Source organism: Rhea americana, unplaced genomic scaffold (assembly GCF_003343005.1).
Source record: "Rhea americana isolate MKP2758 unplaced genomic scaffold, rheAme1 scaffold_0, whole genome shotgun sequence".
Classification (NCBI taxonomy): Eukaryota; Metazoa; Chordata; class Aves; order Rheiformes; family Rheidae; genus Rhea; species Rhea americana.
This window is the reverse complement of record NW_028185037.1, coordinates 5121651-5138706: the sequence shown is the minus strand read 5'-3', so window position 1 is coordinate 5138706 and position 17056 is coordinate 5121651. Positions and strand designations below refer to the sequence as shown.

General features: G+C 34.5%; 1 protein-coding gene across 1 annotated transcript in view; it reads right to left on the bottom strand.

Moving 5' to 3' along the window:
- MMP16 (matrix metallopeptidase 16) overlaps positions 1-17056 on the bottom strand; it is a 182767-nt gene that overhangs the window by 23640 nt on the left and 142071 nt on the right. The gene's annotated exons all lie outside the window — the stretch shown is intronic.

Below are 17056 nucleotides of genomic sequence, written 5' to 3'. Positions count from 1 at the left end.
AGGGCTGGTAACTATAGCTGTAACATCACATCAGTCCCCTAAAAACTACACCTTACTGTCTGTTTTATTGTAGTGAAGAGTTGCAGTCTTTACCAATGATTTAAACAGAAAGGTTAATATCACTGTCAGTTATAGGTTTTAAATCCAGTGCCTTGGTTAAGCTCAAAGTCTAACTTTCTCTTATGTTGTCGCTGTTTAAAACAGCTTAGGATAGGATATTCTGTGGCTTTAAGTGAGAAAAATACTGAGGTGTATTGTTGAGTTGAGAAATGAATACGTGACACATTAGGTGGGTGTTGGTAAAGATGCCTTATGGTACCTCTTCAGCTCTTGTAACTACAATGGTTACAGCTCATCCTTGTCAATATTTAGAGATGAAGACATGGATTAATAAAGTATTTTCACTTTTTACACACATTTTAATATATTTACAGTGATAATATTATATAAAAAAACCCMAAACCCCTTAAATGATAAGAAAGTGCTGTCCTGCCAGATCTCTGTCACAGGAATTTTACATGGCAGTTCAGCCTTCTTTCCTTATAGTTCAACTTGCCAAGCAAAAGAGATCTGTGCTCTTGTGGGAACTGGCACAGCTCAGGGACTAGATTAATATTTTGCAGGAGCAGGTTTATGATGAACTGTATTCATCATCTTTCCAAACCTGAGATCACAACTCTCTTTAATTATTCATCTCTTCAATGACACTACCATTTATAAATCTCAATGGAAAAGTATTAACCATACAAATACAGAACAGCTCAATATATACACACAAACACTTCATATGATCTTATCTTATGATCTCTATCATACGCATACATGAGTCTACAGCTGAAAAAGTTGGTTGCTTTCTAGGAATTTCTAAGGGGTTTCACCTTAGTTAAAAAAAAAAAAAAAAAAAGTTCAAATAGCTTACACAACCTGAAAAATACTGTATTGAAAAAGTTATGACTGTCAAGAAATCGTATTCTATTCTATTATAAACTCTAACATTTTTTTTTCATTTCTAGCTATGTGATTGTTAGTGCAACACAATTGTAAGTTACAGTTGCATGATCCTTATCTGATTAGACTATTTGCAGCTTTCATTCCTTTATACTATAAGATGTACTACAACATTTAAGGAAGTGCAGCAAAGCAATTTTTAGGATTAATTCACTAAACTCCAGAATGAAAACAGGAAAAAGGAGGGGAATACAACTTAGAGAAACAAGTATTTAGGAAGACCTAATTGAAGTATGGTTCTAAAAGCTGGAACAGATAATGTCAAGCTCTTTTATATACATATATATATATATATATATATATATATATAGCATGAGGATAAGACAAGAGAGTTTTAAGAAAACAAGAATTATGGAAAATATTCCTTAAAACAGATATTGAGAAGTACTTATTCATTGCAACAGGAATACATTCTTGAAATGGATTTTGACATCATATATTTGAGGTGTCGTCAATCTAGGAATGACTTAGAATCATAGAATCACAGAATCGGTAGGGTTGGAAGGGACCTCTGGAGATCATCTAGTCCAACCCCCCTGCTCAGCAGGGTCACCTACAGCATGGTAGACAGGGTTGCATCCAGGCGGGGCCTTGAAGATCTCCAGAGAAGGAGACTCCACAACCTCTCTGGGCAACTTGTGCCAGTGCTCCGTCACTCTCACAGGGAAGAAATTCCCCCCTCACGTGCAGAGAAAACTTCCTGTGCTTCAATTTCTGCCCATTGCCTCTTGTCACATGGGACAACTGAGAAGAGTTTGTTCCCGTCCCCTTGACACCCTCCCTTCAGGTACTTGTACACATTGATCAGATCCCCCCTCAGTCTTCTCTTCCCCAGGCTGAASAGGCCCAGCTCTYGCAGCCGYTCCTCATAGGGCAGGTGCTCCAGCCCTCTGATCATCTTCGTAGCCCTATGCTGGACTCTCTCCAGTAGCTCCATGTCTCTCTTGTMSTGGGGAGCCCAGAACTGGACACAGYRCTCGAGATGAGGCCTCCCCAGGGCTGAGTAGAGGGGCAGGATCACCTCCCTCCACCTGCTGGCAACACTCTTCCCAATGCACCCCAGGAGACCATTGGCCTTCTTGGCCACAAGGGCACATTGCTGGCTTGTCGCATATCTTTCTGATATCTTTTACTATCTTTAATACAATGGAATTTTCCAGCCTTGTCTTTCTTCATTCTAAGAGAAGGCAAATAACAGGCTATTTGGCTGAATTTGGCTATAAAGGTACATCTTAGAAAAAACAGTTTAGTTGCAGGAAGGACCATATGCAGCTCTCATAAAACTCTTACCAACTCTAAAGGAAATTGATCAAGAAGTAGGTACAAATTAAGCAAATTACTTAAGGCTGAATGAGTGCTGGCTACTTAGCAGAATATGAATGGACGTAAAAACACACTTAATCACTTTGCTGAACAAAGTTCCTAAACGAAATGCTCAGGCTTTCAGGAGTTTCCCAATATAACCCTCATACTCAGGAAAGTCTCGACGCCACTGCTATAGGCAAAGCTGATAACATTAGAGGTTGGCAAATAAATTTTGACTTTCAGCTACTACACTAAAGCAGATCTTTTAAATCACATTAATATGTTACAACAAAAAGGATTTCTCTAGCTCTAATGACAGGAACAGTCTTCTTTTGATCAGACTGAAACTACATCATAAAATTGTCAATCAATTCTGTTGACTTCCATTTTTAAAACAGTCAACCAAGATCCTCAGTTTGAGGATTTGAGTGAGTTTGAGCTTTAATGATGCGTGGAACTTATTTGCATTGACTCATTTTGATAAAAAAGACCAATAAAATGATAATYTCTAGATTTGGTATTGAGTTGTATTTCATATTATGCATTTCATGTTCAATATCAGGGTTTTGTAGCATAACAGTAAGAATATCCTAATTTACTTATTGCTCAAATTCCTTAGCAAGACAATAATTTTCCCTGCTATTACACAATTAAAATTATCACAATAATACAATTATGGAAAGCTGGAAGTTTTGACTTACCCAGCACAACYCCATGGAGCTTACACACATTATGCATTTGGTAATGTCAATACRAAGCATACACAAGCTTTCAACAAGAGGTAAGTGAAGATAGGTGGCAAAAAAAATTCAGCATTGTTTTACTGTGCAGACGTATCTATCCTTGACTGGCACAAGCTTTTTCACCTAACATTAATTATAGAAGGTCTCCCCTCAATCCTATACTAATTTTAGAAATACTTCCTGCAAAAATGGTATCTGGTATTCCTCAGAAAAACTGTGAATGTTCAAGATCTATATTTTTATCTGTAGATTGTTACTCYTCTAATTCTACAAAGAAGTGAGACTGCTACTCTTAAATATCAAGATATTAGTTCTTAGTTAGTTGTGAATGGCATTGACTTGACCAAATATATAGGTCTACAATGTAAAGATCTACTTAAATTAATCACTTAAACTAGTACTATAAAAGTCTTTCATAGAAACATTCTAAGATAAACTTGTCTCAGTTGTTCACTGCTCTACATTGATTATAAAAGGAATCTAGAAACCGAGCTCCAGTGTGTGCAATGTACAAAGTGGACATTGGAAGTATACCTTTACTACAGACTAAATGTAAGCGAGATAAATCTCATCCAACCTCTACTTTATGATTTTCAGTTTCAATCCGTCAATTGTCCTAATGTAAAGGGCATAAGAATGACCACCCAGGGCCAGATGAGAGTTCGTCTATCTCTTAGCAAATTAAAAGACAAAAAAAAAAAAAAAAAAAAAAAAAAAAAAAAAAGTGAACATGCAATGACACCACTCTTATATACACTCTCAGCCACTGATCACTTGTGTTCCAGGGAACTCCTGAACCAAAAATGATAATTTGGGGTTTACTAGCACTTGATTGACTATTAGCCCTAGGAATTTCTTCCTGAATACATGCAAGCTGWTAATATCCAGAAGTATCTGCAGAAATGTGTATGACAATTTAACAACATGCTATGTGAAAGCACATCTGCAAAAGTCACAGCTGTTCACTGGTGTTCAGCTTTTATTCACCTTCTTTCTTCTTATGTATCATCAACAATAGCAGCACTTTAACTTTAAACTGTAATCCACAATCTTTTTCCTCCCATGTTTGTTAAACCGCCTCGTAGATTAAATCCATTCTACRATCCTTCTGCTTATTTTCAGGAAACCAATCTGTACTTTAACACGGTATGCCAAGCATACATACCAAGCTATACTGTCTAGTGTGCCTTGGCATAAATTCCTTGACATCAGGAAATTCAGTGGAGCCCTACCAGTTTACTACCCTGAGAATCTAGCCTATAGGTTTTCTCGTAATTCATATGGATTATGTTAYGAAAGTACCTCACAACCACGCTAAAGGCTGAGCTTTTCGTAAAAGGCATTTACCTGCACATCACCTCTAGTGAAGACATCTAATCAACCTTGCTGGCAATGGTCCTTTCACAATAGAAAACTCACGGCTGCAGTCAATCACATACTTAATACACCACATTAAAATATGAGAACCTGAATCCAATTTTACTTSAGGTATATTCTTCTTTAATCATCAAGGGCAGTCATTCACTGAAATGTACCAAGAGTATGATACTTAAAGAATCTAATTTTCTGTTTTGGTTGCTGCTTTTGCATCAGCATTTGGATGTGAAATAAAGACATGGGCATCATACTAATCTAATGTTTGTAGACTGAGTTTCTCTTTTATTTTTTAAGAATGAAAAACAMAGAAAGTACAATTACACACAGCTGTGTGTTCTTGATACACAGTAAAAGTATTTAATTTGTTGTGACAACTTATTCTCTAGCCACACTTCAAAGATAGTTATACTTAATCTACAGTGTCAACATTAAACAAAAAGGATTTGCCAGAATACATAACTACTTAAGGTTTCTAAGCCTCTGTTATATTTATTTTTCATTTCAATCAGAATCTCAGAAAACATTTAAATGCAGAACCAGCTTCAAATAAGTACCTGCCATCACTGTCCAGAAACAGTACTGAACTTCTGGATCTGGTTATTAATTCTCTTGTATTTTTTTCCATATTTATATTAAATGAATCTTGCCTTTCAAATTCACTTTTATTTTCAGGGAAAAATAAAAGTGAATTTGTGTTCCTGAACTACATTGGTAGTGTAAAAATATTGAAAATATCTCTGTCTCTTGTGTGTTCTCAGAAGTTTATACACGCAGCAAATTCTTTTTTTTCCTGGGCTATTTTCATGTCAGAGCAAACACAAACAATGGGATTTTGCTCATCCGTGAAGACACTAAAGGGTTTTCTATAGAAAGAAGATTTTTGAAACAGATAACTTCAACTTTTTTATGTTCTCATCTGAACAGACAGAAGCAGGYACATTCCTTGCCCGTAGATGCCTGTCTCTAAAAGTACAATAGATATAGGCAGACTGACAAGATTCAGCACGTTTCTGGAAACATCTGAAAGCTGATTTGGAAGTCTGGCTCATTTATAAGATTGGGCAAGGAAGGTGTTGGGGGAGGTTGATAGAATAATGTTATGTATATTTAGTAACCCTGGATGACTTTCCTATTAACGTATCAGACTCCTTTCAGACTGCCACAGCTCAAACTCTGGAACCCAAGCTGAGAACTTCTGACGCATGGCTACAAAGCACGGCGAGGACYTTTATGAAATATCAGATGGGATAGGCTCTGCTTATAGAAAAAAACCTACTTCAGTGTATAWGACTCTTCTCATTGTACTTTGCTTAATTTACTGAATTTGTCTTACGTGAAGCTATATTTAACACAATTTTATCATCTACATCTAGATAAACAGGTACAAGTACTGAACTGTGGTTTTAATACAGTTTAGCTACTGCGGAAAACAGAATAAGACATAGTGCAAGAGAAAGTTTATATTCCCTAAGAAAGCACCCTTCACTGGAAAAAATTAGCTTCCCTAAGTAAATAAATAAATAAATAATAAATAATAATATAAAATAATAATAATAATATATATAATAATATATAATAATATATAATAATAATAAATAGTATAATAAATAATAATAATAATAAAATAAGTAATAAATAAATAAATAGCTTCCCTACCCTGAAATATACTAGCTAGCGACATTTTCTTTGACAWAGTGTGCCTCAGTGTCTGTTATTATATCAAATAAACAGTTTTGTCTCTCTTGAAAACACTGCATTGAAGAACTGTTTGTTTTCCATTCTATTYATGTTTAATATACTTTTAATTACTTTATTTCCCCCAAAAACCTTAACTCCAGCAGACAAGCTGTTTGACATAAACACATGACTTGCCACATGCATTCAGATTACAAGCCTGAGAAACACATGTATTGAAATTACAACTTTTAGTCCTTTTTCTAGCTGGCCAACAAACACCCTTTTGTAAGCAGCTATAGCTAGTTACATATACCTATATAGCTCTAACCATATGGGCCACTTAAGAGTGCAGTTAGGATCTTGCATAATAATAGATCATTAAATATTATGAATATAGGCATAGTAAGTAAATTAAACTTGGACAGTTATTCCCATTAACAAAGAGCAGAACTGCARCGAAGAAAACAAGCAAAATTCAATCAAAATTGAACAATATATTTCAGAATCAGAAAACAGGCATTGAGCAAGGGGAGACTGCAAGCTCTTTCAGAAAGACTATTAAAAATAAAAATTTATAGTAGGATGAAAGAGCAGGAGTGGTTACTTTCAGCATTATTGTTTTGTTTAGAAGTCAGGATAATTTTGAGGAAAAAAATAAACAATACAGCCTTATGGCTTTATGAAGAAAGAGGTTATATATAAATCATTCTGCACTGTCAGTAAATTCTCTGTGTAATTTTTCTGTGTATATACACCTTAGAAATGAAATGAAGGGACTAAAATTTAGTGGGATGCTTTGGTAAGTAAATGCCTTGCCACCTTTGTGTACATCAATTTCATTATTACATTRTGCATGACAATAATAAATATCTACTTTATAAATGTACTTGTTTATTAACAATTTGGAGACCCTTGAATAGAAGACTGTCTTAATACCATACACATCTCCAAAAAACCTGGCACCTAAGGCATTGTTCTCATACTTTGTTATTAGAGAACATCTCCCCCTTCATTTGTAACACAGAAACTTAAGCTTTTTAGTGACGATCATGATAAATTCAGTGTTTTTTATCTTTGATCCCCTGAACTCTTTTAGAAACATTTCTAAGTCAAATAGGTTGTATTTATTTATTTATTTTTATTTGATGCCAGTAAGCACTGCTGACATCTCGKTTTTTTATAAATGAACTTTTAAATCTGTATTACTATGAATACTTAATTTCAATTTATGCATTTATTCTCACCCTACATGTTCTTCAGAGTCCTTTAGGCACACCACTGATGGCTAGGAAAATTAAAAACAATCTTCAGATATTTCAATTCAYCCATAATGAAAAATATAGTAGAATTTTCAGTCAAAATTAATGGAGCTTTTTTGTCTCTCAGCACCTCATTTTCTCCCTCTCCCCTTGACCAATAACCATTGCCAAATGTGAAATATTAATGTGCTGTAAAATCTGTAGAGCTCTGCTCTTTATTTTCATACTTTATGAACTCCATCTAACAATCCTGTAACTACATACARCACCCATACTCATAGTTCCAGATGATACCCCTAATAATGGAAAGGCTGTACAATGTAGTAGATATTCTGGAAGCTGAACAAAGAGTTAAAAAGAAGAAAAAAAAAAAGATTCTTTCTGAGTAGTAACTTTCATATCTATTGGAAATTAAAATTAGGTTGATTTTAAGAAATAATTAGTTCTTGTGCTGGTTTTACAGAGAACATTAAAAACCACTATGCAAAACTCATAAGGAAGAAAAAGATTTAAGGTAGACAGTGTGATAGGTGAAAAAGAAGGATATACCACAAAAGTAAATAATAATATTTTGACTACGATTATAAAAATGAGTGAAACCACAAGTAGTTCATGGTATGGACTCATATCCTACGGAGCACACTTCTGTAGGAGCTCCTCTGGGTCAACAGTACTCTGACTTGATATCAAAGTGTGCAGTGCTATTAGGGGAGTTTCTCCATCAGAAAAAATGGAATGAGATGCAAAACTGAAATAGTGAATATCTACAGCTGTTAGAAAGAGGTTTTACTATGGCTAGATTYCATAGATATCACTGCTTATCCTATTTAGTTTTCTATAAAAAGGAAAATATAATACCTCTGTTCAAAATCAATGTTAATTAAATTCTCAATTGCAATTAATACTGTCGCTTAATATTATTGACACATCAAGGCTTCAGATTTAGTCATATTCTATAATCCAACTTTCACCACGTGCAAAGCAAGCCTCTGCCAGTGGAAGATCAAACAGATCCCGAAGTTACARCGAGTGGGTGTGACAGACAGAAAAATCCACACAAATGAGGATCCTTCTATTTTTTTTTTCATCTGAAAGATGCAAGAGCAACTCACTGCAAACAGTAAAGTATGCTATTTACTCACTTTAAATTTTTCTCTTACAGATAAAAAAAGAGTTCCAATTTTAAACAGAGAAACTACCTGGAAGACAGAACCTGCAGAGACTATGTTTCAAAGATTATGATTTAAGACAGAATAAAGCTTCTTTACTACATGCCTTTATGAGATTGTTAAGAAACTTCTTGAATTTGGGGAATGAAAGCTGTTCTTARGTAAACAACTTAAATTAGAAATATTCTGGTGAAAATCTTAACCTAATCTCAGAAGGTATCTTCTCATGTTTACTTCCTCATGGATATTGGCCTGCTTTGACTGAAGTTCATATGAATTTCACCCGTAGATCACAGCAATGGTAATATTGGGTCAGCAGCATGTGAGATTAAAAGCTTTGTTCCTACTCATCTGGGGAATTTTGCTATTTCTTTAATAGCATCCATCTTCAACATTCCAAATTAGAACTTATATTGCTCAACTTAAAGGGCACCAATGCATAGAATAGGAAAAGAGAATTAAATATTTTTCAGCACCTATTTTGCAAAATAATTTTCATGAACAGAAGAAAGAGTAAAAGTCTAGAGGATTTAAATTAAGAAAAATAAAGGAACAATTCAGCTGTGAGAATGAATATTGAAATTGTTTTTCTTGTCTGACTTGTATCCCTTTCCCTTTCATTTTTAATGTAACGCTTGCAAAGAAATATTAGCCCTACTTCAGTTCCTACTTAATTTCACAGCAAAAAGCAATTGGTTCTAGTGAGACTGCAGTCAGACTCTGACGTTAAACGTGTGCAAGCAATGGAGCTCCTTCTAGGGAACAATTTAACTGAATGTGCTATTCTATTGGCACATACTTTAGCTCATCTTATTACTAAGCAGATTTACATTAATAAGGTTCCTTTAAAACTATGAAGAACTATTATCTGATCCTTAACAAATAGATGTATAATGATTGCAGATTACTTATTCGAACTGGTAGAAACAATTCATCCTTCCTAAATGAGACAACAGCATAGTCATATTAGGGTAAAAATATGGTCCAAGAACCATCATGAGACCATTTAATGCTGCTCAAGAAATCCTCAGATCTCTTATAATGAGATCCTGGTCTTTTTGTTGGAGAGGAGACCAACTCATYGGATTCCAGACAGAACAGATGCAAAATCAAATCCTCCACTTTCACTTCTCTACGCTCCCAAGCAAGGACTGTACTTCCTTGACCCAACTTACCAACTGCTGTCAGTTACTGTTTATCAGCAGCAATTAACCCAACTCTTCCAAACCATTAAAGCCATTGTTTGCTATGAACTTATTCCTGGAAAGGTRTTTATGCTAATCTAACACTACAAGCCAATGAGCTGCCTGTTATGCCTTGGGATAGGGGTAAGTAAAAAATTAGGTAAATTTACTGTTTGCTGTCTATGGGAAGTACTATGCTATACCTGATTAAAAGTGTCTTATCTTCAGCTAGCCCGTTGAGATGAAAATTTCATTCTCATAAATTATTTTCCAGCAGAAAATTTACTGAGTAATTTTTATCTAAGAAATTTGTTAAGTATATATGTTTTTCTAGTATCTACTCTTTTATTTATTTATTTTTTAATGACAAGGCAAGAAGGAATGTCACACTACTCAAAAATGGCTGTGTTTATGTTACAATCTTCCTTCTTCTTAGCTCCATATTCTGAGCTCTAGMTATTAAAATGAGCAGCATCTTTTACTCATTTCAGATTTTTCATTACTCCTGCTGAAATTTCTTGCTGTGCTTTTAAAAAGAGCATCATAGATCAAGAAACTAGGGTTAAAAATTTGGGAAAAAAAGGAAAAAGGCCATTTTTTTTCCAAAGGGGACAAAGGACTATATACACTTTGACTGGTTTTTCTTCACAAAAGAAACCCCTTTTTCCCCCGCATTTTTAATCTGTTGTATATATCTCTTTCATGAACTCTAAATAAGCCATAAATGTAATAGACACTCTCGACCATCCAAAGGCTTTATAGCTGATTCTGCTTTATACACCAGGAAGACAGGCTGCAATAAAAGGAACTGAGGCTGCAGTAAAAATACCTCTTTTATATTCTACATCAAGTTCTAAAGCATAGTGTATTAGCCAAAACATTAGTAATCCCTCTGAAATCTCTCCTTTTTTATAGTAATTTCAATAAAATACTATCAGCTGCATTCAAATTTTCCTACTTCTACTGATATACAATGCTTGATCCAAAATGTAAATTTGTTTGCCTTTACCTTTTGAATTTCTTGTTTTACTATAAGCTTTCTTCTCTTTTTACTTGTTCTCTAATGCATACTTTTGTCATGGAAGATGGGCTCTCTCTTTTCTTGAAGTAGAAACCTATCCTGTTTGCACACTTTCCTCTCCCCAGTAGTCTCTATTTACTTTCTACTTTCAAGCTCTTCCTCTCTCACACATATCTCCTCTGTTCTGAATATCTTTCTCGCTTCTTCTTGCTCTTGTTTCCTTACACACTGATTCACCTACTTGCCTTAACATTAACCCCTACCTTTCGCTCAGGCTTTTTTCTACTTGTCTCTTTTATTTGTCTTGTTTTTTCATACCCTAACTTGGTCTTCATCCTATTTCATGTATCTGCACGCACAGTTTTCTTGTATTCAAAACACTTTTGTGCTCAGGTCTTAGTAACATGCAGGAGAGTTGAGAAAAATGAAGACTTTGTCACACTATATAATGAAGTAACAATTACTGTCACTGGATTCCAACAGAGAGACTTGTTAAAGTGCCTCAAAGCTCATTTTTACCAAAGTCATCTTGAATTTTCCYATCTCTGTGGGTAGGATCACTCACAGATGCTGGATCCTACATCAAGCAGATATTTTTTTTAATTAAAAGAAGTTTTAGTGAATTATCAGGTATTACCACTTGCTTAAAGAATAGTAGAAAGTAAAAGAAATTCAATTTTCTAATAAAAATAAGAAGTTCAGTCTGAAAGCAAGTGTTTTGGAAACACAAAGCATGAGATTACATGGCTATAAAGAAAACTCTTTGGAATGAAAATAAAGGATATTACACAGTAAAGGCATTTTTTATATCATTTGYGTTTTATACTTTGCAGCTTTTGTTTGTTATTCGTAGTCATCTGATTAATTTTCTTTTCATCTGGTAAAATGGAGATCTTTTCTTCACTGAGTCAGAATTCTGACTTTTTTCATTATTTGCCTAYCTGAGTGGTATATGACTTGGGGAAAAAAAAACACTACTTAGCTATCAACATCACTCATTTGTGCTTAAGGTGGTGAACAGACACAGATTCCATTCCTAGAAATAGTCAGCAAAAATACAGTGTAGTCTTCTGTAATATCTTTTATCTTACATAAGTATGAATTTCCTCATCAAAGTAAGGACTAGATTCTAAAGCTGGAAAACATCAGGATACCACTTACAGTCTTAGAAAAACCACACACACAAAAACAAACAGAAAGGAAAACTTCCTCTCTAACGATTGTAAAGCGAAAATTAGCAAAACTGACATTCTGCTGTGACTGTCAAAACATAAAGAAATTGCACAAAYCCATGAATTTAGCAACCGACTCTCCCTTTGATAAACTTTCAGCTGATACAGTGTTACCTAGACTTTCTGTTAAGAGGGAGTTTTTTCATCAGGCAGATTTTTTTTCTTTAGAGCAATAATAAATAATAATATTTTTATTTTTTAAAGATAAGCCTCTATATTAAATTCTCAGAAAAGGCTAGGCGATCATTTTAYGTCATCACACAGGAGCAATCATTTGTTCATCTCCGGTTCACTTCATTCATTTGCAATATCTTTACATGGCACCTACATTTCATTTAATTTAAAAAAGGTACGGTAGACTCATTTGTTTTATAGAGAATTGGACAAAATGTTAGTATTCTTTACTAAAGCCTTAGATTCCAAAATAAAGGAAAAGGTATAATTCTTACGTTTTTCACTGTATGACAACTCTGAAAAGCTCAATATCRTAACCTTTGTCCAGAACTTCTGATTTTATTACCAATATACAAAGAATAAATGAAATACCTGACAGTCAATTCTAGAAGAATTATAGTTCTTCAACAAGCTGTCAAAAACACCCACTCATATTTAGACTAGATTCTGTAAACCACTTTTTGGTGGTATATTTTTCTCATCTGAAAGACAATATTCTTTGTTCAATTATTTCAGAAAGGTGTTATTTTGTCTACAGTCAATAACACAAAACAGTTACAAAACTATTAATTTTTTTAAGAAAAAGAGATAGGATTTGACTACGAAGTATATTCTGTGCATATTATACTGAAATTTTTCTAGCTATTTTGCATAATTTAAGATAAATATAAAAAAATAAAACTACAGTACTGTGAGCTTCTTCCTGAAGAKGTACTAATTACTGCTTCCTAAACAAAATATAGCAGAATATTCGGCAAAGTACATTATGCAGTTTGGTTATTTGCTATGCACACAGGATTTTAGACCTCTATTTGGTTAACTATAAGTATCCAGCTGCTTTGTGAGCTTCCTTGAATGCTGGATAAATATATGATACCAAAAAAAAAAAAAAAAAGGAAAAAGAAAAAGAAAAAAGAAAAAAACAACTCTTACAAGGAGATCTTACACTTTGTACAATAAAAAAGTGTACAAAGAGAGACCATTAAATTCTTTTCTTAAAGGAAAGAGACTTTCCACTTCTCATACAGATTGGCAAGAGAAATTACCCATTTAAACGAGTGTAGCCTATTTTCAGAGGCATCCACAACCACGGTTASAGGTTTTCTTTTGAAAGAGGTACCACAATTTAAACCTTGGCTCTTCAATGTCTCTTCTTAGCTGAAGTGCAGTAACTAACTGTATGATTATTGTTAGCCTTCTCCAATACAGATGAAAATAGGTTTTATTAAAATATCTTCTATATATTTCAAAAAAAATCAAATTTTAGTTGCTCCACATGAATGATTTCATTCTAAATTAAAACATTTCTTAAGATTGCCATTAGCATTTGGTATTCWAGAGAAGTAGTTCATTAACAAAAATTTAGGTGTATGCTTTATTAATATTTAATTTTCAAACAGTTTATCTTCACTTTGTCACAGGTCTGTTGTCTTTAGAAAAAGCTTGTTTTTCATTCTTTCAGCTTATTCAAATACGTATCCCATCATTTCATTATCAAATGAAACTTTTTATAATATATTTTGTGTCAGCTTTTTATAATATATTTGGATATATAGTCATCTATCTTATCTATTTATTTTTCTTGTATAKACAGTAGCAATGGCATTTATACATTTCTTTTCCTCTTTTGTATACATTAACCTTTCAGAAAGATTCTGTAGTCCAAAACTGTGAGTATCTGTAGAATGCTTTCAGTTCAGGGGAAAACTGTCATGCAGAATACCTTTGGTCATTACTAGTGGCTAGACAACACTAGATCTCATATCATACATGCAATTCAGCAGTCTCAGAGACCCCTAATATAATGGGTTCCTATGGGCCTGATGCAGAAACCTGCCACATACTATCACGCGCTTCCGAGAGTGTTTGGCTCTTTCTAGAAAGCCTTTCATGCAAGAACTTGTGCAGCTTACCTGCTTGAGTTATAAAGCCTGACAATTAAAGACTATATGCTATGGTGCAGCTAAATATGGTACTCCTCAGTGTTATCACTTTTCTAACATGCCCCAAAACATATTAATGGTAGCAACCCAGGTATGAGAATCTTGTCATTATTGTTTCATCATGACCATCTAGATTTTTTTTTCTAATCCTTTTGGGTAGATTTCTCCATTCCTACCTGAAGTCGACATTTCTGTTTATTATGATTTTGTTCAAATAACTAAAAACAATAGGCTCCATAAAATATTCCCGTTGCCACATGATGATGATTCAATATGAACAAACAGACAGCCATAAAAGAGACACAACGGAGGCCTCTAAAGACATCAAATCTGGGCTTGCAGCCAGGAAGCTCTGGAACGCTCTCATTCCCTCTAGTGCTCTGTAGGTAATGACATACGAACATGAAGTACTGCACAACACATTTCATCCACAGGATGAACATTAGGCCTTGACAGAGCAGTTGATTATGGTACCCAGCAGTGGTTGTATTTTGAGCCTACAAAAGACGCTGTAAATTTCCTTGAACTTAATTCTCTTGTCTCTACTGATGGAGAGTTCACAAACAAATCAATGGGTTCCATGAGTTCATGGAGCAATGCTGCATTCAGCATCAGAAGAAGATAGGAAAATTGGCAACTTTTAAACAAAAAAAMCACTAAGTTTTCTCCATTAAATTTGTGACTTTCTCCTAGCCTTGGAAAAAAAGTGTTTTGCCAAGATTATGCTATAAATATATAATATTTAAACTGYAAATATTCTCATACAAACAGAAAAAGTAATATTACAAATGTAAAAAGCATAAATTTCTTAATGAGCAATCATTTGCATTAACGCACATGGCTGCCTATGTAGTAGAACTCCAACTTTGTATTGAAAGGGATTCTTGATAGATTCATCTTTGCAACAATGTAAAAGGGCAAAAAGGTTTCATGACTAGCTGCATACAAATATGAGGTGAAGATGTCTGCTTTGCCTCTCTACAAATAGTAGTGTAAAACAGGGTTGGAATGAAAGTTGGCTTTCTGGGAAGGCCTATATTATTAGGGATAGACTGAAACAAATGAAAACTCTATGAAGATGCCATAGAAAATTATTTCCAGTGTTGTACTGCCCCAAAAAGCTCCACAGCTGTGTAATTCTATAAAAAGAAGGAATTATCTTTAACATTCTGAAAATGATTTAAATATTGGGGTTTTTTCTATCAAAATTTTTGGTCCCACCAATTCATCACTATGTTACTCACCCTCCTACCAATTCACGTCCTYTAGCTCATTACAAGTTTCCTTTCTCTACTCAGCTGCGATGTCAGTCTGAGACCATGTGCGTGTGTGGGTGCAGCATGGATCTGTTTGTTCTCTGGACTGGATTATCYTGGCAGAGGGAGGCAAGCTCCTGTTTCGATCTCTAGTGGAGCCTGTAGGTCTTCTTCATGGCTGTGTCAGCATATCATCATGGAATCACATGGAATATCATGGGATGMAGGATGAATATAATGTTTAACTCAGTCTCATCTGTTTTGCAGTTACCAACACCTACTTCTTGGTACTTCTCTTATACTAACACATTGTGCTCCTGAGTTGCTTTCTGAGAGACTGAGTAACCAATTCTTTCCTACAAGGAGTTTGCTAGCTTTTATTTGACAAACACGACCCTCAGTCCTATTTGAAAGCTTGATAGTACTCATTTTGTAACTTCCTTCATCCTCCAAGTCATTACTGATACTAAATGTCATACTCTCCACTTTTTTTCAGACAAAACAATCTTTTTACAGCCTCTTTTACATTTCATTAAGAAAAAAATTGCTGAGAATCTTGGACTACCTTTTTCCCTTTAATAAAATTGCCAAGAGGTTTGTAAACTCTGCATTTCACTAGACAGGATATGAGCATAAAAATGTTTTCAAGATTCTGTTCCCACCTGTACAGTGCTCCATATCACCACGCTACACAGCCTTACCCATAATAGCACAGACACCAGAATAGAAATCTCCTTTCTGGAGAAGACCAAGTGTACTACATAAGATCCTATAGAAAAAAATAAGGATTTTTTTTCCCCCACATTTCTCTTGCAATTCATCTTGGGCCATGAGAAGATAAATAACAAATTATGTGTGTTTTTTTTTTCTTTGGTCCTATATTTTTCATTGTAACTTATGTCTTGTAGAAAGAGAAAGAAAGGGAAAATTGATTTTTTTTTCTTTCTCATCACTCTGAAATTATTGACTATACCTTTGTAAGGAGTACACATACGAATATTTGAAAATAGTCTAGGACAGTTTCATCTTTGTCTGAGTAAATCTAACCAACCAGTCTAATGAAATCAGAATAATTGTTTTTTCTCTACCTGTCTGACCTTATCATATGTAATATGATGCTTCACTATCTGCCTGAAGGGTGAGAAGACTATTTTAATTGATACGACAAATATGTCTGAGTCATCAGCCTCACTGCAATGACTCAGGCACTTCTACAAAAACAAAAAGGCCATAAGAGAGCAAACACAATTTCCCTTCTCTATTTTTCCCCCAAATATAAGCAGTGGTTCTGTATGGAGTGGCTATGACTCTAGATAACAAAAAAGTTCACTGAGAAATTAAGAGAAGGTGTGATCTGCTTTATCAAAGTTTCTAGACACAGGCAGGAAAAACACTGAAAGAAGTCTCATAGATAAATGTTAATTTGGCCAAAGGCTTAATTCCTTCACAATACTGTTGTGAAATAGATGAATAGAAGAATTCTGCAGGTGGTGAATAGAGACACAAAYGGATTAAATGGTTTGTTCCAGATGACTCAGCTGAGCTATTGTAAAAGTATGTACTAGATTCAAATATCTTTTATTGAATTGCTAGGAGCTAATCAGATTCTGCTTCTGTACAAAAGCTGAATGAAAATAGCAGTACTCTGAATTTGGCCCTGGAATCATAGAATCATAGAATCAGTAAGGCTGGAAGGGACCTCTGGAGA